Source organism: Pleurodeles waltl, chromosome 5 (assembly GCF_031143425.1).
Source record: "Pleurodeles waltl isolate 20211129_DDA chromosome 5, aPleWal1.hap1.20221129, whole genome shotgun sequence".
Classification (NCBI taxonomy): domain Eukaryota; kingdom Metazoa; phylum Chordata; class Amphibia; order Caudata; family Salamandridae; genus Pleurodeles; species Pleurodeles waltl.
In genome coordinates, this window is record NC_090444.1 from 1828112597 (window position 1) to 1828139365 (window position 26769).

A 26769-nucleotide genomic window follows, 5' to 3' on the forward strand; every position below is an offset into this window, starting at 1 on the left:
AAATAAATGTAGGGCCAACTTTTTATACCACACGTAAGACTTATGAAGAGCAGTGTAAGGTTCCAGCCTCTGATCTACTCTATCAACACCACCCATGTGCCTATTGTAGTCCAAAATGCACGCAGGTTTGCGCACTTTGGCAACCTGACCCCAAACAGCCACAGGGGAAGTACTCTCATCATGGATGGTTGATAGCATGTACTCATCCCTCCTGTCTGAAAATTTCAGAGCCAGCAGCTCATTATTCCGCAAGGCACTGCTCTGTCCCCTCTCAAGTTTTTACAGACAAGCTCCCTTGTATAGCCTTTCCGGTTAGAACGGATTGTGCCACAAGCAACAGTGTCCACTCTAAACAACTCCTTGAACATCTGCACTCCAGTGTAGAAATTATCTACGTACAATTGGTGACCTTTGTTAAACAGTTGTCTACCAAGTTCCCACACAATTTTCTCGCTAACTCCAAAAGTGGGCGGACAACCAGGAGGGTCAATATTGGAATCCCTACCAGTGTAGACCTGGAAATTATACACGTATCCTGTACTACTTTCTGACAGCATATACAATTTAATTCCATACCATGCCCTCTTACTAGGAATGTACTGCTTAAAAACTAAACGCCCCTTGAAAAGAACCAAAGACACGTCCACACTTATCTTTTTGCCTGGAACATAGACCTCTGAAAACCGATCTACAAAGTGATCAAGGACAGGCCTAATCTTAAAAAGACGGTCACAATCAGGGTGATCTTGTGGTAAGGATAAAGCATTGTCTACAAAATGCATCATACAAAGAAGCAAATAGCGATTACGAGTCATAGTTGCAGGAAATATAGCCGTTGCCATCACGGGACTAGTAGACCAATAAGAAGCCAGTGACAGCTTCCTTATCAACCCCATCAAAAAAGTCAAACCTAAAAACGTTTTCATCTCTTCCAGATATATGGGAACTCACTGAGTAGCTCTAGACTGAGGCCTAAGTCTGGCAGCGTTGTCCCTCAAATATTGCTCTGCATGCAAATTAGTCTGCTCCACAATCTCTTCCAAAAATACATCGTCCATAAACAAGTGAAAGAAATTGACAGGCAAAAAGTTTTCCGTATTAACTCTACACCCTAGGAGACCAGTAAATGCAGGTAACTGTGGCTGCTCCATGTTTGGGGCAATCCAGGTGTCAGGTCTTCTAATGGGAAAACCTTTAGCCCCAGGCTGCTGCACTCTTGGCATATCAATGTCCTCCTCTAAAACAGGCCCTTCATCTGCACTGAGAGTGACTTCCTCATCAGAAGAATCCTCTCGGACAGAAAACTCACTGCCAGAATCTCTCACTTCCTCCTCTGCCTCAGATGCAGAGTCAGTCTCATAATCATGGTCAGAAGACGACTCAAAAAGCATGCCAACAACCTGCTGAGTGGTCACTCTGCGGCTAGCCATGATCCCTTCTAACAACAAATGGATTGCCAACAACCAGCACTAAAATAAGCGTAGCTTTATCACAAAGAGTTATGTACTAAAAAACTATACCACTCACTTGCCTGAAAAAGCTACTCACCAGCAACTACTCTGCATAGACACAGCAATTACCAATGATATCCCACTAAAAATAAAAAATAAAAAGCAAATTAGACATATGACAACACAAATATCATTGTGATCAAATCTAAGGACAATTTCACACACAATCCTGCATTTAGTACACCACCTAAAAACATGTCATTCATGCATGTCAACAATACTCCTTTGGAGTAAATTGCTTTTACTTACCTAAAACATGCAACTATGCAAACTGCAGGACAACTACTGCCAACACCGCAAGGATCCACAGCAAAGGAAGCAAAAGCTTTGAACTAAAACAAAAAGAAGAAATAAACTGTTATAATCACAAATACAAATACTTCACCAGTTGACAAACACCCCGCCACCAAGAACTTAGAAATTGTCCCTGGTGCTTAAGTGGCTTCTGCCCCCCTTGGGGGCAGATGGTCCTGAAACAAATAGGCAGATCTGCCCCCAATGGGAGCAGAAATGGCCATCAGTAATGTGCCCCCCTTTGGGGGGGCGACACTTGCCAAAGGGACCGCCCCCCCCACACCAAACACACACAAGATCCTTGGTGCCTAACTGGATTCTGCCTCCCTTGGGGCAGTTGGGCCTAAAAAAAAATAGGCCGATCTGCCCCCAACGGGCCAGAAATGTCCAACAGCTCTGTACCCTGTTTGGGAGGGCGAACTTGCCAAAGGGGGCGAAAGGGGGCACCCCCAGCACAAAACAAAAAAAGGGGGGAAAAAAAAAACTCCCTGGCGTATTGGTGGCTTACTAAAAGAAATAGGCCCAAATAATTTCCGCCCGTTGGGGGGGTGACTCTTGCCCAAGGGGTGCCCCCAAACACACAAAACACACACACACTACACAATCCCTGGGGCCTAGTGGGTTTCGACCCCCCCGGGGATGAGATCGGCCAAAAACGTGGCCGATCTAGCCCCAGTGGGTGCCGAAACATATAAAAAAATATTGCCCCTGGGGCAGCGATCCTTCCCTAAGGGGTCGCTGCCCAAATACTTCAATAATAAAAATCCCTGGTTGTCTAGTGGGTTTCGACGCCCCCTGGGGGCAGATCGGCCGAAAAAAACGGGCAATCTGCCCCCGGGGGGGCCGAAACAGGATTTATGATTGCCCCCCAGGGGAACAACCTTCGCCCAAGGGGTCGCTCCCCTAAATAAAATTCAAAGGAACTCCCTGGTGCCTAGTGGGGATTTCTGCACCACGATTGCAGGCCCCGTCCGCGATCGTGGAGCAGGAATCCATTGGAAACAGGCACAGGGGGAAAGGAAAAACTCATTTCTTTCCCCCTGTGTCTGTTTTCCCCCCCAAAACCTCCAAAAAGAGAGAGAGGGACTTACCTGTTGAAGTCCTCTCTTCTCGACACGCTGGAAGCAAATGGCTTCCAGCGCGTCCTCTGCAGCTTCTGATGACATTGGCGCGCTGTGAGCGCACTGACCTCATCAGATTACCTAGGAGAGCGTCGGGGGTGGAAGGGGAAGCGATTCCCCTTCCATCCCCTACTGGGGTGTGTGGGAGGGAGGCCCACGCAGGGAGCGCTTGCGCTCCCCCCATGGGCCGGGTGCAGGACGAGCTGGTCTCGTCCCAGGCACACGGCAACCGTGTGCCTGGACGAGACCAGCTCGTCCCAGGCATGGGAGGGGTTAAGGGACCTAATCTCATGAGTTGTATTACATGTGGTAGGGCGTCATTGAACCAATTTTGATGTTCTTGATGGGAAAGCGGTATTTCTAAATACCTGTAAGCTTGGTACTGGCTGTGGTACGTTCACTATTTTATATGTGTTCGGTCATCTTCCTCTAGAAAGGTGACCCAGGAAAAAAATGTTTCTGTTTGGTAAGCATCATCAGCTTCAACGATAAATGTGACATCCCCACCCTCATTTGTTAAGCCATGGTTTTCTAAGTGTTGTTTAAATGCTTGTCTGACATTTTCTGAAATGTCTATGGCGTTAGCCATGTTGAATAATGGGTACAGAGAAGGAACACTAAATTGGAAGAAGTCCTTTTAAGAGTTCAAGCTTGAATAACCTACAGCCTAGTTAGGTTCCCTATTCAGCTGAGGAGGATTGTCCCTAAGACCACGGACGTTTCTGTATAATGATACTTAGGGTGCCTGCGGTGTGTGAGACAGAGATACTCAGGATATCTGTAAATTAGTGCCAAAACACCATTGTTGGTGGCACCCTGTCGTAGTTAGACTCTCGCTCCTAGGTGAGACTGTTGGTTTAGGGATGAAAGCACTTTTGTTTGCAGGTGACTAAGCCACTCCTCCAACAAGTCGCAACTGTTGGCTCAACCCTCTTGACTCACAAGCAGTCCCTCAACAAAAACCCAAATAATAAAAGCTGATTTCTGGACTCTAGAGTGCAACATCTCACGGGAGTTGTGGTGGAACGGAAGTTACCCTTTTCTCACGTTAGTAATAAGTCTCAGCCACACACAGGCAATAAAGGAAATGCAGGAGAGTTTTCAATAGGTTTATTGAAAAGACTGCAATCTACGGTAAAATGCATGCGCTGCAATGATTAGAATAACGAACAATAACAGAAGCATAATTGTGAAGATGAGAGTTGTGAATACAAAGACCCCCACCAACTTGCAATAAACATGAGATATAAAATCCCTAGAATAGAGAACCTAATCCCTGACCTAATGAGAGCTAGGTATGATAAACCTAATCTGCCAGTACCATGTCCATGAAAGGTGCCCCCCAACCCTCATTACCTTGGAATGAGGTCTCGAGGTCAGACTCCGTGGTGACACGAAGGCTGAGGTATGCAGCGAGGTGACGTGCAGCATAGATGCCGTAGGAGGCATCTGGAAGGAATCCCTCCAATGACCTTGGCCATGTTAGATGTATTTATACAGATCATGTAGCACCCCTGATGCAGGTTTGTTCCCAAACAATTGCTAAGGAAGCAGACGTGTGGCAGCAATTAAGTAAACAATCCCCAACAAGTGTAAATAATGTTCCTGTCACACTTACATGAAAAAGGGGCGTGATGTGAATACCTACGTACATCACTTGATCATGACTCTGATACTGACGCCTTCACAAAGTGGCACTGATAACGCAAATCAAAACATTTCCATAACTATGAACAATGGCAGCCATCTTAAACAAAATAATAAAATAAAAGGACTAAAACAGAGCACGCTAAGTAGGTTAAAAGTCAGTAGTTGACAGGGGCACAGGCCTGCAATTCAAAGGGCTAAGCTGATCCCCCGAGTCCCAATAAAAACGAATATGGATTCACCACAGTATGTGGGCTTGAACATATTCCGCCACCTCAGTCGGGGGGGGGGCAGGGAACTGAAACCACACTAGAACACCTAACCTTTATGGTGGAAGTCTGGCACCTTAACCACTAGGCTACTGCTAACTCCACAATGCATCTCCACAGGGAAAGGAGACGCAGCACGCTAGAATACAGACGAGATCGTAAATAGTTATGTGATCAAAGTGGCATCACAAAGCAAGCGTGTACACATTAAGCATTACAATAAATCATGAATGGACAAATGTCACTTACCTGCCTGCGGAGCAGCAAAGAAAGAGGAGGCGTTATTCTGCTCACATGTGATGTAGGGCTGCGCTCTATGCTTGGTCATGTGATATTAACATGTTCATGTTCTACCTTTTGTACTGATCGGCATGATGTGAATCATAAAGCATGGAAAGAGAAGCACAATCTGAGCCTCCGGTCCTGACATAGAATAGTACGCATAGGGGCGGGCCCTGTAATACTTTGGCTAACCGCCACTCAGCATACTACTTGCGCCTCCAGCAGTGTACTGTGAAGAGATTGGCTGATGTACTTCAGACGACACTCTTAAAAATGACCACCTACCTACTTGCATGTGCAGTGATGGCAACACCCATGACACATGCGCAAATAGGTACAACAGGGCTGCATAGCAGTCGCAATGATGAAAGTGACCGTGGAGGAGAACGCGCCAGTGACTTAACATTAGCCCCCACAGCCCCAAGCACCAGGGGCCCCCCTCAACACATTACCCTCATGGGGTCTGGCCCATGGGTACGGGGGGAGCTCTTTGTACTTTGCAGGGGGGGCCCTCAAGTTTCGTTACACCACTGGATAGGAAAAGCTGCATATTTAATTAATTAATCAGAAATGCCGCCCGCAATAGCCTGCAATGATGTCATGACCCAAAATATATGTCCTGTCCCCAGTACCAATGGGGCCCACTGGCAATGGCACCCACAGGCACAAATAAAAAATGGGCTGAAGCTTGGGAAAGTGCACCAATGAGTCCCTCTTTTTAGGAGGTGTGTTTGAGGACGGGTGCAGTTCAAGAACAAGTATATTTTAACAGATCGCAACAGAACAGTTCAAATAAATATAAATTTCCCCCTGGGTTGCACATTGCTTTGCCCACCCCTTCCAGCCCTACTTTTTTATAAAACAAATGCAACCCTCACCGACACCCCAAAACCCTTCCGTTGTTCCGTTGCTCCCTTGAACCCCAACTCCTTTGTCGGGGTCCCCTCTCTGAGCTCACTCTTCTATTCCCACTGAATCTCTCCTCATCACGCTCTTTTTTAACTTTTTGGTTTTGAATGCCTGGACCATGCAATTTGTCACCAGGCTGCTCCTTTCTGAAATGCACATTCACACATTATTTTTTTATTTACCACTCCAAGTTCAGCGTCCCCCATCTTGAAATGGTAAATGAAAAAAAAGGTGGCAACTCAATGCCTTCTGTGTATGCATGCATGGTGATGCACGCATGCATATGTCATCACGCTTGTTCACCATATCATCATGATACACATGTATGCACGCATGATGATGCACATGTGTATACACATCAGCACAGTTTTTTACTTTTTGCCAGAGCTGGTCAGCATTCGCATGCAAGCATTTTTTTAAATTTTTTAAATGCGGAATACCATTTTCAAAAAGCACTTGCAAAGCCAAATGATATGGATTGGCAAAGCCAAAAAGGTGAGACCAACTGACTTTTTCAATGTGTTATTGGTTTCAGGAGATCAAACCGTATGTTCAAGGAATATATTACTATGGAAATAGTGTACCAATGCAGAGGAGTGGGCAAAGGTATACATCAGAAAAGGACAGTCACAAACAGGGCAAAAAGACAGGAACAGGATAGTGAAGGAAATGCAACCCTAATGAGTACAAACAGGGAAACACGCTGGGTTACTACTACTAGGGTTCTACAAAGGTAAGACTCATAACACTTCCCCAGCAATAGGGAAAGTCAACGTCTCTGTGCAGTTTGTTCTTACAAATAGTCTCCTTGCATACCCCATAAAACGGAGGCAGCAGAGCTGATTTTGTTTTCGGACCCTAGGCACAATAAAGGATTGTACTTACATACATAAGTGCCTACTGGTCCATCTGGAGAGACAGTGAAGATACCTAAGAAAACAGAAATGTCACACTGTCACAGTTAAGGCACTAAGGCCTTCATTATGACATTGGCGGTAAGTACCGCTTACCGCCAGGCTGACTGCCACCAACATACCGCCGCTGCAGCGGATTACCGCCACCCATATTATGACCCACACATAGCAATCCATCACTATACAGCCACACACACAAGACCGCCAGCCCAAAGTTCAGTGCTAAACTGGCGGTAGCAAAACCCACACTGTTACGCCAACAGAACTACGCCCACGGCATTATGACCCACGAATTACTGCAGCGGACATTCAATGGTGCTAAAACCATTGGCGGTACATACCGACACACTCAAAATACAGACACACTAACAAAACAACACCACATTGGACAATTCAAACTACACACACCTGACACACATACACACACCACACCCACACCACTATAAAACACACACCCACATTACCCACAACCCTTTACCAATACAAACAAGTGCCACAAGAGAGATAGCAAGACCACAGACAAGACCACAGACACACACCACCATCACCTGTACACCATCCACGCACCCTACACTACACACCCCAACACAGTACCCCACATACCCTCACCCACACCACTCACAATACACCCATGGCACTGCAACAACACCCCAGGTTCTCTGAAGAGGAGCTAAGGGTCATGGTGGAGGAAATCATCTGGGTAGAGCCACAGGTATTCGTATCACAGGTGCAGAAGACGTCCATTGCTAGGAAGATGGAGCTATGATGGAGAATCGTGGACAGGGTCAATGTCGTGGGACAGCACCCCAGAACAAGGGATGACATCAGGAAGAGGTGGAACGACCTACGGGTGAAGGTGCGTTCCACAGCAGCAAGACACCAAATAGCTGTACCAAGGACTGGCGATGGACCCCCACCCCCTCCCCCACAACTAACAACATGGGAGGAGCAAGTCTTGGCAATCATGCATCCTGAGGGTCTGGCAGGAGTAGGAGGAGGAGTGGACTCTGGTAAGTCAACTCTTTACTACTATCACCCCCCTACCTGCATGTCATCACATACCCCCACCCTTACCCTCACTCCCATCACTTCACCACCTCTTACATACCCCACCATCACAACCCACCCCTCCCAATACCAAGCCCTGCATGTAACACAAATGCATGGACACCCCTCACAGACCTGCATGGACACCCATCACTAAAGCATGCACATTAGAGAGAATCACCTAGCCCACAAAGTCACTACTCACACACGGCAAAGCTACCAGGGCAATAACAACCATACAGGGCAACACACCCATGCACAAGATGACACACACAGAAACAATAACACTGCATTTTCATCCCCACAGGTCCCTCACCCAACGTCACCGGAGAGGAGGTGCCAGCAACTTCCAGTCCACCCCCAGAAGAGGCCCACAGTGATGACAGCAGCTCTGGATGCCTGGATCTGGATGACCAACCTGGCCCATCAGGGATCTCCAGACAGTCGGTAACCCAGGCACAATCCCATACCACCACAGAGCCTCCCTCCTCAGGAACCAGCACAGTACCCACCCAGCGGGCCCATACTCTGTCCCCAGGACACGTCAATCAGCAGTGTGTCCACCACTACAGGGACCCCAGGCCACCCCACAAACACAGGAGGATAAGAGACCTGGGACCAGTGGCAGTGGGCACACGGTTCAGGGGACAGAGGCACAGGACAACAGGGAAGCTGGGAGGACTGCTGTGCGACAGGGGGAGGACAGGCCCAGGGAACCGACTCTCCAGGAGGCACTCACCAACATCCTGGGAGCACACCACCATTCCCAGGAGACGATAGGCCAGATACTGGACAAGTTGCAGGAGACCCAGCGGCTGCAGGAGGGACAGTACCTGGGGATCAGGGAGGACTTGAAGAACATCAACACCACCCTGGTCTCCATGCACGGGTGCTGGCAGACATGGCCAACACCATGAGGGAGGCAGTGGCACACCAGCGGGCCCCTGACTCTAGCCAAACAAATGAACAGCCTTCCACCTCCGCTGCCGCTAGTGGACAGGAGGCCCCACCACAGGAACAACAGGCCACCAGCACCCCACCCCCTGCAGAAGGAGAACCACCCCGCAAACGGTCCCTGCGATCCAGGCAGAAGCCAGAGAACATTACCAAGACCCCCGCCAGCAAATAAGACTCTCCTGAATGTCACCCTTGTGTCCCACTCTGTCACCCTGTCCACTTTGAACTGCCATTGCTCCCCTTCCTGTGCCCCATTGGACAATGCACCTGTGATATAAATAGACTGGACTCTATCCTGGACATTCCTCCATTATCACCCCAACCCATTGCACATCCCCCTCTAATCATTAGCACTCCCGAGCAACACTGACAGGGTTCCTGCACCAGGTGCATCAAGGAAGGGCAAGGAGGCACCACCAGCTGCAGGTGTGAAGGGCAAGGGGCAATCCTCGGCAGCTGACAGGAAGGGCAAGGGGCCTGCACCAGCAGGTAGGAAGAACAGGAGGCCTGGTGCTGGGACTCATTCTGAGCCCCCACCACCAACCATGGTGGTTCAGCCGTCCGAGGCTGCAGGGGATGGGCTGGAGCCTCCTCCCACCACTGGCAGCACTGCCACCAGCACCGCCACCAGCACCACTGCCAGCAGCAGCAGCAGCCCCAGTAGGCAGCCTCCGAGGCTGCAGGGGATGTGCTGGAGCCTCCCCCCAACACTGGCAGCACCACCACCAGCACCGCCACTGCCACCACTGAGCAGCCGTCACCGCCGGCGGACAGTGTGTAGTCCTGCCTCCATGGGCTGTTGTGTGTCCTGGCCCCTGCAAATCCTGTGGGTCTGACACCCAGGTGAGAGACTGTGTCCTTTCTCTCCCCAAAATCTGCATCACTGGGCACATTGCCCTCTCCAGAACCAGTGGAAGAAGTCATCCACTCACCCCATCCCTCCCAGGATGAAGGCCACTGGGCACAAGGCCCCCTCCAGAACCAGTGGAAGAAGCCATCCACTCACCCCATCGTTCCCAGGATGAAGCACACTGGTCACCAGGCCCCCCTCCAGAACCAGTGGAAGAAGCCATCTACTCACCCCATCTTTCCCAGGAGGAAGCACACTGGGCACATTGCCTATGTGTTGTGCCTGTGTGGCCCACAGACATTGAGGACTGGGCAGTGTCCCTCCATTTGTAAATATGTATATATATGTTTGTAATTTAATGCACTTCTTCATGTTCTTTAATCGTATCACACTCACTTTCTTCCAATCATTTTGTCCTTGCAATATGCCTGAGGGGTACGTGGTGGATATGTAATGTTACTGCATCTGGTTGTGTGTATGGTGTTAGGGGTGGGGGTGTTGCGTGTGTGTCACTCTCTTTTTCCTCCACCTCCCTTGTGTGCTAGGTGGCAGTACTCACCGTGGTCGTCTTCGCCGGCGTTGGTGTTCGTAATGCAGGAAAAGGTAGACGAGCATGGGAAATATGTGCAACTCGGACTCCAGGACATTGTGGTTGTTCTCTGAGTCTCCAGCAGTGAGTCCTTTGACTTCTGTGTTCTGTTTCCACCATGATTTTGATGTTGTTGGTACCGTCTCGGAAAAGCTGGCGGATAGGCTGGTCATAATGCAGTGGGCGGTACATTGTCTTCCCCCTGGCTGTTGGCGGTTACCGCTCTGGTGCTTGTTGCTACTGCTGTGGCGGTCGGTGTTTTAAAGTGGCTGGCTGTCTGAGCAGTTTCCCCTGTGGTCATAATTCAATTTTTGTTACCGCCGGCCTGTTGGCGGTATTACCACCGCTTTATCACCGACCGCCAGGGTTGTAATGAGGGCCTAAGAGTATGTGTAACACACAACAAAGGATGGGGCAGGAATTGCCACGTGGAAACCAGGAACCAACCCCTGTACAAAGAAATACACTTGTACACAGGTGAGGGAAAAAAGTACTCTTACTAGACACTGAGAACACAGCAAAGTAAAATTCAACCATCAGAGAGAAAATGGCAAAACTTTGATGCTACGAATCAAGGAAAACTGAAGACAGGACAAGCACACGAATTCTAGGAACCTTAGCAAGCAAGACACCGGAACTGCAAGGGAACTAGAGACTGGAAGAGAAACAGAGAAATGGCACATAAACTGAAAGCAAACTCTAGGAGACTGTAGAGAAAATACAAGAGCTATGACAAACAAAAGGAATAAAGAAAAGGAAATAATAGCTGAAACTAAACACAAACTAGGAATAATTTAAAAGGGAACAGCCCAAGGGGCTGTACTTTGTGGACAAAAGGTAGAAAAGGGATTAAGCAAAATGCAAGCGAAGTTAGGAGAAAATCTATAGCTGCATAGTAACAGGAAACATTGTCTGGCTGAAGCAGGCAGGACGTGGCTGGGAAAACATGCAAGAAGAGTACTGGTACATAAAGGTTCAACCTCCAATGCATAAACAAGGAGTTTCATGCAGCAGCAGTTTATAAGCAGCTCCTGGCAGCAGTAAACTCACGGCGGAGTCGTATGACTTAGCTTCACAAGAGTAGTCATTGGTGTGTGCAATTCCCAGCTCCTACAAGTGCCAGAGGAAAGAATCCAGTGCGGAGGAACAGCAGGACTACTTTAATGGAAGGCATAGCACAGTGGATGCCGGTCTCTGTGAATACTTGACAGTGCGCTCTTGGGATCTGTAGTCCATGGAAGCAAACATAGGTTTTTCAATCTGTCAAAGACTGGGATGCAGGCGGAAGCCTTTAGATGAGTATTAGTGGTGACTCTGAGGCTGCAGTTGGCCTATGTACAGCACCTCCCGGAGGCAGAACAAAGGACATTTAACACAATGCTTGTTTTATTTGTGCCATGTTTGTACATTTTAAGTGATTCCAGCTTGCATCTCAGAAACATAGCAAAATACTGACCTTGGATCAAAGTGTTTATTTGATATTTCTCCCACTCCAATGGCTTTTGAGGTAATGCTCTCTGCTGGGCTCTCAGCTGGGTCTGGCTAAGAGCAACACTCTTTATAAACAAATGTATAATAAATTAGATTTCATGCAGCCTAATTCAATAACCAGGATTTCTACAAAAGCCCACAGAATTAATCTCTTTGACAGTGAAAGCTTGCTTGAAGTGCTAAGAAGCCCCAGAGGCATCATTCAGAGGGATTCAAAATGAGCTGAACTAACTTTTGGTGACTGCAGGAATCTGGCCCGAACAGTCCCACAGATTGACACAATCAATAAAAGTGCACGTGAAAGTACTGCAACCTTCCACACAAACCTGTTGTACGTTGGAATGTTAGACAGCTCTGGTTGACACCACAGCCCTCACATCTTTAAAAGTGTGCTGCACTCAGTAGTGTTGGAACAATTTTCAGGATGGGGGTGCTACAATTAATGTTACATCACTGAAGTCATATGGATTTTGAAAAATCCAAGCATCACACAAAGAACAAGTGTAGCAAATGAGCCACACCCATTCAGCAGGAGAGTGGTAAGACTGTAGTACGTGGCTGGTAATGCATTGTCTTGCACACTGCCACAAATGTATTACTAAAGCATGGCGTGGTAGTGCACGGTCATCTACAGAGAGCCAATTTTCCATTTAATTGGCCACAACATTTGCATTGATGTGCAATTTTACTGATAAAACTATATAGCACACAAATGATAATATGTGGAAATTGAGTTCTAGCAAATATTTATCTTTTGCACATCACAAAGTAAATGGTCTTGGTCTGTTTTGATCCTAAAAAAATATTTTTTTCCATCACACTTCAGAATTACAAAACAACATACTTAATTTGTGCTTTTGTACTTTCCCAAATGTGGATTTTGTAATAGGGTTCTTCTGATTAAAGTAGGACTGTGTATTTGGTCAATATAAACATCAGGGTATTGGGTCTCAGTCTCCTTAAACCTTTGAAAAATGTTGACACAATTCCTAGCTAGCTCTCAGTGCCCAGTCTGAACCACTAAACACACCAGGGTACCAGATGGGTTCCACAACTTTGAACATGACTACTAAAAATCCCCAAGGAAATTGTGGAAACAGATCTGCCCTTTTGTTGTCACTTAGAATACCCAAGATTAGACACGAACGAATATGAAACTGTTGTTTAGAACATTTTTTGCAACAAACTTATTCTTGCATAAAAAGGCCTGAGCTGCAATTATTAGGTAAACAAGACAGAGCATGGCAACCAGCATTACAAAGATGGTGAAAAAGAAAAACTTTGTAACCATGGTTTTGTGATTGTGTTGGTACATTCCTATCTGTAACTACATACACTGTTGAAAGCATACTGAGTGCACTCTCTGCCAAATCTATTGGGAACACCCGATCCCCCCCCCATACCTGGGTAAAATGTACCAGGACACCAAGAAGCTGGTATGGTGTAGTGCAGGCTATTGGTCTGCTCGGTCAGTGGGCAGAAACCTGAGTTAAGGGTTAAGGCTGGATTCAGAATTAGCATCAGAGTCAGCCAAGACGCATCTCAGGCACTGTGCGCCATGTTCCAGGATAAGTCCAGCAGAAGTGCTCCTCTACAGCATATGGCACAGAGTCAGTTTTTGTAATATAAGCACCATCCGTGTCACACTTGGCATGGGCAGTGCAGGGGCCCCCTGGCCAGCACCATCGCAGTGTTCACTGTCTGCTTTGCTGGTGCACCCTGAAGGCTGCAGCATTGCCATCGGCTCGATTACAAGCTAGAGACAATGCTGTAGCCTGTTTCCTGCTAGTCCAGCGGACAGAAACTCAGATTTTCGCCCGCTGACCTAGCAGGAAACTCCTAATGGGGCCGGCGGGGAGGTAGCCTGTGTGGCGGCAACCTCCCCGTCAGAAGTTCTGTAGACGGTAAAGACCGTCTGCCGAACTCATAATGACCCCCTGTATGAGGATAACTGTTTTTTTTTTTTCACCCCAACCCGGATGGCACGATTAAGCAGTCACTAGCCTAACCTAGGGTTAATCTCAGAGCTATTCAGAGCTATTGCAAACTCTGCAGCATTTCAAAATCATTGGCAAGCTTGAAGAGTTGAATTGTTTGGGCTCTCTAGCATTTAAGGGTGTCAGTCTCAGGTGGTAGAGAAGACGGGAATTCCAACATATGGATCTCTGTACATGGTGGTGCAGCCCTGGATCTCTTGTAGCATATAGAGGGAAGGTTCAAGATCGGTACCCATAGGGGACTGGATGGCTGGTTTCTATGAAACACCTTTAAGAGTTAGAATGGTGAGCAGCAATGCAGCAATTGTGTGGCAGAGGCAGAGAGTCTTGAAGCTGGATCAAATTTAAAACTCACGTAAGGCCTTTGCTGCTCTGCTGAGTTATGGCATCTAAATATTGCCTCAAAAATATTGCCTGACAATTATTATCAGGGTCATAATATCACGTGGACAGAAACACTTAATCTAAATATATCTATTTTACTGTTTTGCAATAAAAATACATTTTTAAATATTGTGCAACATCTTGTTTTATTAATCTGTTTTATTGCATGGTGATATGTTTTTATGTCACTACATAAGTTTGTGAAATTTGTTTGTAGTTATTTTTACAATTATTATAGTAATGTATATTGTTTTTTGGATTGGCTATATTGGGGTTTTGGGAGAGTAATGAATTTTAATATTGTATATGAATTAAGTTTACATGACTGAGTTAATTATTTAGTCTTTTTTAATTGTTATTTATTTTCCTGTTTAATATTTTTCCTTAATATATTTATGGGTTTTGATGGGGAAATGGATGGGTAGTGTATGATAACAAATATCAATAAATTGCTAATAATTGATGCATTCATTTTGCATTTTCTCAATTAGAAACAATTGTTATGTGTTTAATTAATATTAAAATGTAGAACTGCATATTTCTAGTACAATATATGCTTTTTACTGGGTGTGGGGTGTGCTGCAATTTAGGTGGGTGGTGTTATTATCAAAGTGTGTATTAATTACTGCTAATTGTTTACTATTTTAATTTTGTAATGTTTAATATTGTTATTTTTGTTTGCATGCTATAATTTTACAATTATTTATTTTAGTTTTTGGGGATTTCAGTTTTATTGCTGATTGTGTGGGTAATCTTTAAATAGCAATATTTATTAATGTATAATATTTAATGTAGCTTTAAATTGTTTTTTTCAGTGAAACATTTTTATTTAACTTAACTTTAACTTAATGAAGTATTTGACTGCATGACAAACTTCAATCATATTACTTAGTGTATTTTCATTATAGGTTGTAAGGTATATTGGGGGAATGGGTGGGTTGAGATTTTTAAAAGAGATTATTACATTAGAATTATTTAAAAGTTAAATATATAGAAATTTAATATTGTAAACTCATTTTTGATTTTTACATTTATTTCTTATTATCATGGGACTTTTTGGGGTTTGTATTTCTATGTGAGAGTTTTAGGAATATTGCTTATTGTAACAATTCTGATACTTCTGTGAAGTTTTAAATGTTATTTTAACATTTTTAAATGATATATTATTTTGATTTGAAATTCTGATTTGTTTAACCTTTCTAATTTTTTAAAGTGTGCATATGTTATTTGAAAGATTTGATTCTGACCCTTCCGATGTATGCGATTTCCCCAATCTTTACTGGATTTCAGTTAGAATAGTCATTCTGAACCCCCCATCCCCAAATATATGGATTTTCCCCAGTGTTTGTTAGACTAGATTTAAAATAGTAAATCTGACCCTCCTCCCCCCATGTATGCACTTACTTCAGTATGTGTTAGACTAGAATTAGAATAGTAAGTCTTCCCCCTCCTCTAATGTATACACTTCCTCCACGGTTTGTTAGTCTAGAGATAGAATATTAAATATCAATCCTCCCACACCCGCCCCCAATGTATGCTCTTTCCCCAGATAGAATAATGTATTTGAATGTATTTGTCTAGTTCATTTTTTAAAGGTTAAAGGAGTTAGGTTAATTACTGGAATTTTCTTGAAACTATTTAGAGGAGCTTATTAAATCTAAAAGTATAATTTATTTTATTTATTTTTACATGTTTTTAAAATAATAGTTTATAAATTTAGTTTTGTCTTAGCATGTTAAAAAATTACATTGTGTTACCTATTTAGAAAATATTTATATAGAGTTAATGATATTACAATATATTTATATTTTTTAATTTATAATAATTATAATTTATAGTGTGATTTACTATTTAATGTATAGTAATAGTAATATTTTATGAATACAATCTATTTTATTTGTACATCTACTCTACTGTATAATTGAATACTAATTTATATTAATTTATAAAATTATTTCAAAGTTGTATGTAATTTAAAGAATTTTGATGTCTATTATTCAATGCATAAAGCTTTAAAAAAAAAATATAGCCTTTATTGTACATAGCAATAATGTTTATTACAAATAAATACATTACCATAAGGATGGCAATACTTTGGACCACAATATTTTGGTAGTCAATATTTTTGTACTTTCTATTATATGTTTGTAAAGTCAATAATTGGGTTGTCAATATTTTGGCAATGATATTTCTTGCCACAACAGTTTTGTAGTAGATATTGTATCATACAACTAGGCGGTGATCTTGCTGTCTAATGCCAAGTAAGACTCAGAGGGCATAATTGGAATTTTAATATTTTTTTCTTGCAGGATGGAGAAAAAAGCACCATGTGAGCACAAACAAGGAAAAAGACAAGAGAGACAACGAGGATTTACCTAGGTCCTACAGGGGGTCTCTCTCTCCTCTTTTCCTCCTCAGCGGGCTGATGCTCTGCCTCCCTCTGCCCCCTGCTTCCAGGCCCAGCCTGGGCAGCGGAGGAAGCCCTGGTGAATCGGAGCTGATGCCGGCAGCAGCTCCATGCTGCTGTGCCAACGTCAGTCGGACCAAGAGTGCACACTGCAGCCCAGTTATGGACTGCACAGCGCAAGCACAAACTGTCTGCGCCCGCGCTGTGTAGCCCATAACTGGGCTGCAGTGCGCAGTGGGTGAGCTCTGCCCCGCTGGTGGGGCTAGCGGAGATTTTGGACGAACTCTGCGCTCCAAGCGGAGCTCGGAGTGCCAAAAACTCCGTTAGCTCCGCCAGCGGAGCAGAGCTCCCCGCCCACCCCTAGTTTTGACACAGTCCCAGATTTACAAAGGTCTGTAAAACTAGGAATGCACCAAAATGGTGCACCTCCCAATGCAGGCACGCTTGCACCATGGCGCAAGGGTACCTACGTTGGTGCTAGGCAGCCATAAGTGGGCAAGTACTAGGAGACAGAAGAAATGTATCATATCTTAGTAGATATGACACATTTCTGCTTTCTCCCTTTAATGCAATGCAGATCAGCAAGTTTTCTTCCTGTACTGTGCTGCACTGTATTGTGTTGATTAAAATAATGTTAAATCTGCTCTTCACTGTGTGTTGAAGAGATGGGTGAGTGCAGCTCTGTTTGAGATATAGGGCAGGCTAGTGATTAGCCTACTATTTGCTAAGTTTTCAGCAGCATGGTATCTTTGTGAGAGCTGAATGATGATATGTTTTCAGAGATGGGAAAAGGCTTATAGAGGGTTGTTATGAGAATGGCCTGAAAAGAGTGGGGCTGGTGTGTTTGTTTTAGCTCTTCAGTAATAACTGGCATGGTTGCTTGTACTTGAATCAAGTGCCTTTCTCCATTCCCACGTTTACCTTCATAACATAAGATCATGCTTTCTTCACCTTGGAAGACTTGAGGGTTGGTTTAGGGAGACTGGCCAAACACATTTGTGGCTGTGAGCGGTATACTCTTATTCTCCATTTTAGATCCAAAGGTGCTGAATGTATGGACAACCTGCTTTCCCAGTTTTTCTTGTGCATGCGATGCAATCTCTCTGTTAGATGAGGTGTGCTCTTGTATGATTCTGGTTAAAGCTAGGTCGTCTAAGCCTTCACTTGTATATGCATATTTGCCTTTGTTGTTCCTATTTATGTTTTTGGACTACTGAGTACTTTACCTCAGAGAGTAAAGTGTTGAGTCTGTCACTGCGCCAAGGGCTGGGCGTGAATATCTTCATGATAGCTTGCATCTTGCGTCTCCAAGGTCTGGGAAAATCCTCCCAGTAGACACCTTTATCCCACTCTACTGGAAATGAAGTCACCAGATGCTCCCAGAAAGGATGCACTGTCTTCTGGAGAAAAAGCTTGAAGCTGAAAAACCTGGACTGATGCTGCCTGAAGGACTTGCTCAAGATGACAAGGATCAGGGATCAAAGGAAGGACCAATATTCAAGTGAAAATATGGAGCTGGAGCAGCAAAGTATAGGCAAAAAAACTCCTATTGCAAAGACGATCATTGATCAGCTCCTGAAATACCTATCAAAGTGGCCCACAGTAACAGGAAAACTTTGAGACCCTGATGCTTTGGGAAACAGACAGAGAGAACAGATGAATAACAGCCATCGGATTGTGGAAAATCACAGGAATTTATACTAAGATGCAGCTTCTGTCACGTTTCTAGAATGTTCTTAGATCTGCCATTAAAACGGTTATCGGTTTTCTGGCAAAGTTCTTCAGTTCAAATTTTGCAGAGACACCCTGCTGAGGAAGAGTTCTACAGCCTCAGTGGCAAAAAGACCTGCATATTCAGAATAGCCATGCTCTGCAGCCCCTGCTGCCTCATCACAGGGCGGAATGTGCATCCTGATTGGCTAGAGAAAGAGAGCCTAGGGCGAGGAATGCACAGGGCTCAGTTCAAACCTCAACACAATGCTGTCACAGGACCTCAGGTATGCCCTGGTGAAGGTGTAACAGTAGACCCCCACCTCGATGAGCCAGGTTTGTCCGGATGTGCAAGCTCGAAACTCCGAGTCAAAACTGGATTATGCACAGAATGAACTGGAGCCCATGCTCTTTCACTGATAGGGAAACATTCCAATGAACCTGTGTGCTGAAGCTGGTTTCTCCAAAAACGTGAATCACAGATGTCAATGATCTCAATTTCTGGATTTCCATCTACCTAGGCGGTGAGGCAGTGGCACAGTAAAAACGATCCAGAACAGGAGGTTTAAATATGATACATGAAATGTTGGGTCTATCATTCAAGAAGATAGATCCCACAACCTTTTACTTTAGGGTACTATCTCTTTGAAGATAATGAAGAATCTGAGAAATCTTGGTCCAAAACGCTTTGACGATTGACAGATTGGAAGATAGCCAGACCTTGTTTCCGATGCTGAACTTTGGGGTTGGGTTGTGATGGTGATTTATCTTTCTGTAATTGTCTTGAATTATTGAATGTTTTTGAAAATTATTTGTCTTTGTTGTCCTAGACCATAAGATCTACCTAGAAGCAGAAGTGGAGGTGTCTGAAACAGAGGTAGCAATTCGTGACTTGTAGACCAGAAAAAGCCATAGTAACCAACGGGCTCCTAGTGGAGCTATAGAGAGCCATGGCCTCAAAATAGTCCCACATCTGCTGGGTATTGAAAGCAAAGCGGTTCCCTCCCACTGGATCGACTAACCACTATTGTGGTGATACGGAAAGAAGGGAGATCCCCTGATGACTGTGCCTCTCACAGGCCTATCTTTTTACTGAATATAGAGATTAAGATACTCGCAAAGATATGAGCAACACGTTTGGAAAGAGTGATCTGTTCCCAGTACACTCAGACCAATCAGGCTTTATGCCTAACCACAGTACTGGACTTAGGGTCTGATTTAGAGTTTGGTGGAGGGGTTACTCCATCACAAAAGTGATGGATATCCCATCCGCCGTATTACGATTCCATTGGATATAATGGTATTGTAATACGGTGGATGGGATATTCATCATGTTTGTGATGGAGTAACCCCATCCACCAAACTCTAAATCAGGCCCTTCATCTTAGGTGCTTATTTGTTGTACTGAGAGAAGTGGAAACCTTATGTGAATATGCTGTGGTTCTGTCCCTTATTGCTAATGGGTCCGACTCCTCTATGTAAGAACGCTTCTGAGGGTCTAGGTCAATGGGGACTACTCCCCTGCATTGGAGCTCCAGGTCTTCTCCCTGGGATTAGAGCCACTGGCTGCCTGGATCAGTCAAGATCTGTTGGTCAGTGGACTAGAATGGGGCATTGCGTAGGAGGACCTGTTATCCTGATAACTCTATATGCGGCCAACCCTGAAATGTCAATATACAGACTCCTGAAATGATTACATAGTTTGGTAAATACCCTGGCTGTGTCATTAACTGGCACAAGTCCCTACTATACCCCTTAAGAGGTGAGGTGCTGAGGCTGGCACGTGACTGCCAAATACAGGTCACGGATACCTTAGTATTTATGTAACTACAGATGCAAAACTATTTTACACACATAATGGAACCCTCTTCTAGAAAGCTTAAGAGGTGACAACATTGGATTTTCTGGTTATCTCCACACTTGTAGGCATATGGAATGGGGGATGTAGTGCCCCTGACAGACCTTGGTAAGGAATACGACCTGGTAATTACAGAGACATCCAAGAGGTATGACACTAGAGGAATCCACTTCTGTGGAGAACAGACTACTGGAAGACCTCATGTTCAAGAATACTACATTCTGACATATAAAGATTTAAGGGAGCCGAGGCCAATATCATAGCACTGTTCCTGCTGCGCAGCCCGGTGGGAACGCATATTACAATGCTCCCGCTGGTCATCCCAGTGAGAGCATTGTAATATGCTGGGGGGGTGATGGTGGCGTCCTACCCATGGCTTTGGCGGTCCCGTGGTGGGACTGCCAAAGTCGTAATCAGGAACTAAATGGGAAGAGGACATAGGGAACCTTGATGACGGATGGGCAGAGGCACTTAAAGGCCCAAAGAAAGCAGCAATAAAATCTGGTTTCGGACTAGTGCAGCTCCGAATACTACACCGCAGCTACAATACTATAACAACTCTAAGAAAAATGTGTAGGGCCTCATCCAGCCAAGAGGGTACATTCTTTTATATACTATGAGCCTGCCCAATAATCCAGGTGTTCTGGGCGGAACTTAGGGACCAGATGAAACAAGTGGGAGAGACATGCTTGACTAATGAAGTGAAACAGTACACCTTGGATACGTGGGGAGACTCGGAGTCCCCATAATACCAGAAACTATGGACAGTTCTTGGCCTGAGCGTAGCAAAAAGGAATATTGCTGGATTGTGGGGGTGGCAAAAATCTATAAACTTGTGTATGCTAGCTGCAAAAGTGGTATAAGTAGTCTTCTGATCTGGTTGTTAGGGACCACCTAACGGCAGCACACTCTGCTCCTAATCATTGTAGTTCCTTATCTTGTTGCTGAATTAAAGTTGCCATGTTAGTGTTCTGAACGCATTGCTGGATATTTAGTGGCAAATCTATAGTACAGAATGCCCAAAAACATGAGAGAAAATCGGGTGCTGATGGGATGCCCTTTAAAATATTGCCATGTATATTGGGGATCCACTATACCGAGCTGGAGCTGTTGTCAATGCCCCAGAGGTGGAAAGAAAAGAAGGTCAGGGGTGAAGGGAGGAGGGTCAAGATCAGTGGGTTTACCGCCAAAGGGACAACAAAGTTTATGGCAGAATGATTATGATGAAGATGAGGCGTGAGTAACCTAATTTATATATAAATTATGGCCCTGATTTAGATCCCGGCAGACAGGTTACACCATCACAATGATGGCGGATCTCCCTTCCGCCAAAATCTAAATTCCATTATTTCCTAGGGGATTTCGATTTCGGCAGACAGCATAGCTGTCACCATTGCGATGGAGTAACTTGTTCGCCGAGTTCTGAATCAGGCCCTATGGTGGTCATTCTGACCTCGGCGGTAAAAGGCGCCTACCGCCGGTCAGAAATCCTCCATAATCCCGCCGCGGTCGCGGAAACCCGCCACGGTCATTCTGACCTGCAGAAGGCAAACCTCCGAAAATCCGACCGCCACAACAGACCGCCAGACCAGCGGTCGGCGGAAAGGTGGAGGTGACAAAACCTCCACCGTCACGCCAACAGAAATACGCCCATGCCATTACGACCCACGAATCCACGCGGCGGTCATTCAAACGCGGTATTCCATTGGCGGGACACACCGCCGCGGTCAGAATACACACAAACGAACAAAACTCAGCCACATTGGACGATTTGAATCCCACACACCTGATACACATACACACACCACTCCCACACACACAATACAATATAAAACACCCACCCACATTACCCACAAACCCCTACGCTAAAAAATTCGTAAAGAAGGCAAGAGCGAGACACCAGCATCCAAAAAATAACAGCCACAGCCACTCAACACCATCACCCACACACTATCCACACACAAAACAACACACACCACCACACTCAACTCACTTAAATACACATACTCCACCCCACACATCATACACACCACCCCATGGCACCCCAAAGACAACCCCGCTTCACAGACGAAGAACTCAGGGTCATGGTGGAGGAAATCGTTCGGGTAGAGCCCCAGCTGTTCGGCACACAGATACAATACACCAGCATTGCCCGGAGGACGGAGCTATGGCAGAGGATTGTCGACAGGGTCAACGCAGTGGGACAGCACCCCAGAAATCGGGAAGACATCAGGAAGCGATGGAACGACCTACGGGGGAAGGTGCGTTCCATGGTATCCAGGCACAACATCGCCGTGCAGAAGACTGGCGGAGGACCCCCACCTCAACCCCCACAATTCACATCATGGGAGGAGGAAGTCTTGAACATCCTGCATCCTGACGGCCTCGCAGGAGTCGGCGGAGGAATGGATACTGGTAAGTTGAAGCTTCAATACTGCTTCCCCCCCACCTGCATGCCAAATCAGACCCCAACCCTCACCCCCATCCTCGAACACCACCCTCACCCCCACCCCCATCCTCAACCCCACCCTCACCCCCACCACCATCCTCACCCCCACCACCATCCTCACCCCCACCACCATCCTCACCCCCACCCCCAGCACACCTATTCCCGCCAATGTCTCACCATCACAACCCACACATCCCAAAACCTAGGCCTGCATGCGTCCACTAAGCATGGACACCCATCACCAAAGCATGCCCAATGCATATACACATCCCCCCCACAAGCCACCCTCACCAAAGCCCCCACACACGAATGCCAGCACTTGGGGACACGAGAACCCACAGATACACCCATATGCCACACATTGAAACTATAACCATACCTCTATACCCCTGCAGGACCCAACCGTCAACACACCGCGGCGGAGGGGCCAGAATTCTCCACACCCCCCACCCAAGAGGCCGTCAGCGATGACAGCAGCTCTGTCGACCTGGACACCGATGACCAGCCCGGACCATCGGGGACCTCTGGACAGTCGGTTCCCCTCACACAGGCCCAGGCCACTACAGACCCAAACCCCTCTGGGAACACCAGCACAGCTCCCACCCAGCGGGCCCATGCCTCTGTCTCCAGGGCGCGTCAATCTGCGGTGTGTCTACCACTACAGGGCACCCAGGATAACCCACCACCCCAACAACAACAGGGACCTGGGGGCAGTGGTAGTGGGCACACCGGCCAGGGGGCAGAGGCCCAGGGAAACAGGGGAACTCGGAGGGCAGCTGTGCGACAGGGGGGGGAGGAGAGGCCCAGGGAACCCACTCTCCACGAGGTCCTCACCACCATCATGGGAGCATACAACCGCTCCCAGGAGACGATGGCGACGGTACTGGCCCGGTTCCAGGAGATCCAGGTGCTGCAGGAGGAACACTATCGGGGGTACAGGGAGGACATCAGAGCCATCAACACCACCCTGGTTACCATGGTAGGGCTGCTGCAGGACCTCGTCAACAACAGGGCGGACACTGAACAACACCCAAGGGCCCCTGCCACTAGCCTGGACCAAGAACAGCCAACCACCTCCGCCGGCGCTAGTGGACAGGAGGCCCCCGCACAGCAGCAGCCCACCAGACCCCTACCTCCTGCAGGAGAAGAACCACCCCGCAAGAGGGCCCTGAGATCTCGCAAGAAGACAGAGTAGGATGTCAAGACCCCCGCCAGCAATGGATACCACCTGATGTCATCCCACTGTCCCACATTGTCACCCTGTCCATCCTTGAACTGCCCATGCTCCATCTCTCCACAGGCCTCTGGACAATGCACCTGTGTGACTGTTACTCTGGACTCTGCCATGGACATTCCTTCACCATAGCCCCCACCCACTTGAAACCACCCATCCCATTTTGAGCACTTAAATAAACACCTATTTTGCACCAAAATATCTGGAGTCTGGCTGTGATTTCAATAGATTGTAATTGACATGACAGTGCAAATATGTCCTTGTACATGGTGAAGTCAACAAACAGCTGCCACAAAGCTGTAGTCCATGGGGAAACGAAGCACAGGACTCGTAGTGGGGACCCCAGATCTGAAATAGGGAGGGAAAAGCCAAAACTCAGTCATCATACACTGGGGCAAATAGACAGGCAGCAGAGATGCTGGAGAGTAGTTAACTTTTACTAAATTATCTTTGAAATGTTACCTGTGTCCTATTGGAAGTACTGTTCAATGATTCTGTCCCTGTTGTCTGTTTCAGCCCCGTCGTCTTCCTCCTCGTCACTCTCCTCAGGTTCCACCGCTGCCACAACACCACCGTCTCGACCATCCTCCTGCAGGAAAGGCACCTGGCGGCGCAAAGCCAGGTTGTGAAGCATGCAGCAGGCCACGATGATGTGACACACCTTCTTAGGTGAGTACATTAGGGATCCACCTGTCATATGCAGGCACCTAAACCTGGCCTTTAGGAGGCCAAAGGTGCGTTCGATCACCCTCCTAGTACGCCCATGGGCCTCATTGTACCGTTCCTCTGCCCTGGTCCGGGGATTCCTTACTGGGGTCAGTAGCCACGACAGGTTGGGGTACCCAGAGTCCCCCACTAGCCATACACGGTGTCTCTGTAGCTGTTCCATCACGTAAGGGATGCTGCTATTCCTGAGGATGTAGGCGTCATGCACTGACCCTGGGAATTTGGCATTTACATGCGAGATGTACTGGTCAGCCAAACACACCACCTGGATGTTCATTGAATGGTAATTTTTTCTGTTCCTGTACACCTGCTCCCTGTCTCTTGGGGGAACCAAAGCCACATGGGTCCCATCAATGGCACCAATTACGTTGGGAATATGTCCAAGGGCGTAGAAATCACCCTTCACTGTAGCCAATTCGCCCACCTCAGGGAAAATGATGTAGTTCCTCACGGATTTCATCAGGGCAGACAACACTCTGGATAACACCTTCGAAAACATGGGCTGAGACATCCCAGAAGCAATTCCCACGGTTGTCTGAAATGACCAACTTGCCAAGAAATGTAGTACTGACATGACCTGCACCAGAGGGGGAATCCCTGTGGGTTGGCGGATGGGGGACATCAGGTCGGGCTCCAGCTGGGCACACAGTTCATGGATAGTGGCACGGTTAAGACGGTAGGTCAGGATAATGTGGCGTTCTTCCATTGTCGACAGGTCCACCAGCGGTCGGTACACGGGAGGATTCATCCGTCTCCTCGCCCAACTCAGCGGACGGTGCCTAGGAAGGACAACATGGAGCACACAGTCAAGCAACCCACAGGTACGTACTCACAGCTAGCACAGTATACGATTCTCTATGCAGTGAATGGCGTGTCTGAGTGGCTATGCAAGGCCTAGGCCTGTGTGACGCAGTTGAAATTGAGCCATGTGGGCCCTGGAAATGGCGGCTGCCTGACCTGTGAAGTGTGACAATGGGATGTGAGGTCAATGCGCTGGCGTGGCACACCGCGGCGGGCGGCGGGCGAAGACCGCGGCGCGAAGCCGCATTGGTTAACATTGAAGCCTATGGGTTTCAGGAGCCAATGGCGAAGGGCGCCGGCGGTGGCGGGACGCACCGCCGCGGTACGCACCGCCGCGGACGTGACCGCCATTTTCTATCTACTTATCCACTTGCGACTTGAACTTTCACAGGAGAGGACCTATACTGCAAGTGTTGCTGTGACCTCGGTCTGGAAGGGACAATGGCTGCTGCACCTGGGGAAAGGGCCCCTGCCTTCACTGGAGAGGAGTTGGAGAAACTTGTGGATGGGGTCCTCCCCCAGTATGCGCTACTCTACGGTCCTCCAGACCAACAAGTGAGTTTAATTCTATCTGGATTTGGGGCCACTGGCTGGCTTGGGGGCATGGCGGGGGGCCTGGCGGGGATGGGGGGCATGTTGGGCCTGGCGGGGGGCATGGCGGGGGGCCTGGCGGGGGGCCTGGTGGGGATGGGGGGCATGTTGGGCCTGGCGGGGGGCATGGCGGGGGGCCTGGCGGGGATGGGGGGCATGTTGGGCCTGGCGGGGGGCATGGCGGGGGGCCTGGCGGGGATGGGGGGCATGTTGGGACTGGCGGGGGGCATGGCGGGGGGCCTGGCGGGGATGGGGGGCATGTTGGGCCTGGCGGGGGGCATGGCGGGGGGCCTGGCGGGGATGGGGGGCATGTTGGGCCTGGCAGGGGGCATGGCGGGGGGCCTGGCGGGGATGGGGGGCATGTTGGGCCTGGCGGGGGGCCTGGCGGGGATGGGGGGCATGTTGGGCCACTGGCAAGGAAAATGCTGACAAACTTGAACGTGGTATTTCTCCCTCCCTGTACGTGTCACATAGGTCCGCGCCCATGAGAAGATCGGGATTTGGCGTGCCATCGCCAAGGAAGTCCGGACCCTGGGGGTCCACCATCGACGGGGCACCCACTGCCGCAAGAGGTGGGAGGACATCCGCCGCGGGACCAAGAAGACCGCCGAGTCTCTGCTGGGGATGGCCTCCCAACGTAGGCGGGGTGCCTGCCGTCAACTGAGCCCCCTGATGTTCCGGATCCTGGCGGTGGCCTACCCTGATTTGGATGGGCGCGTGAGGGCAGCACA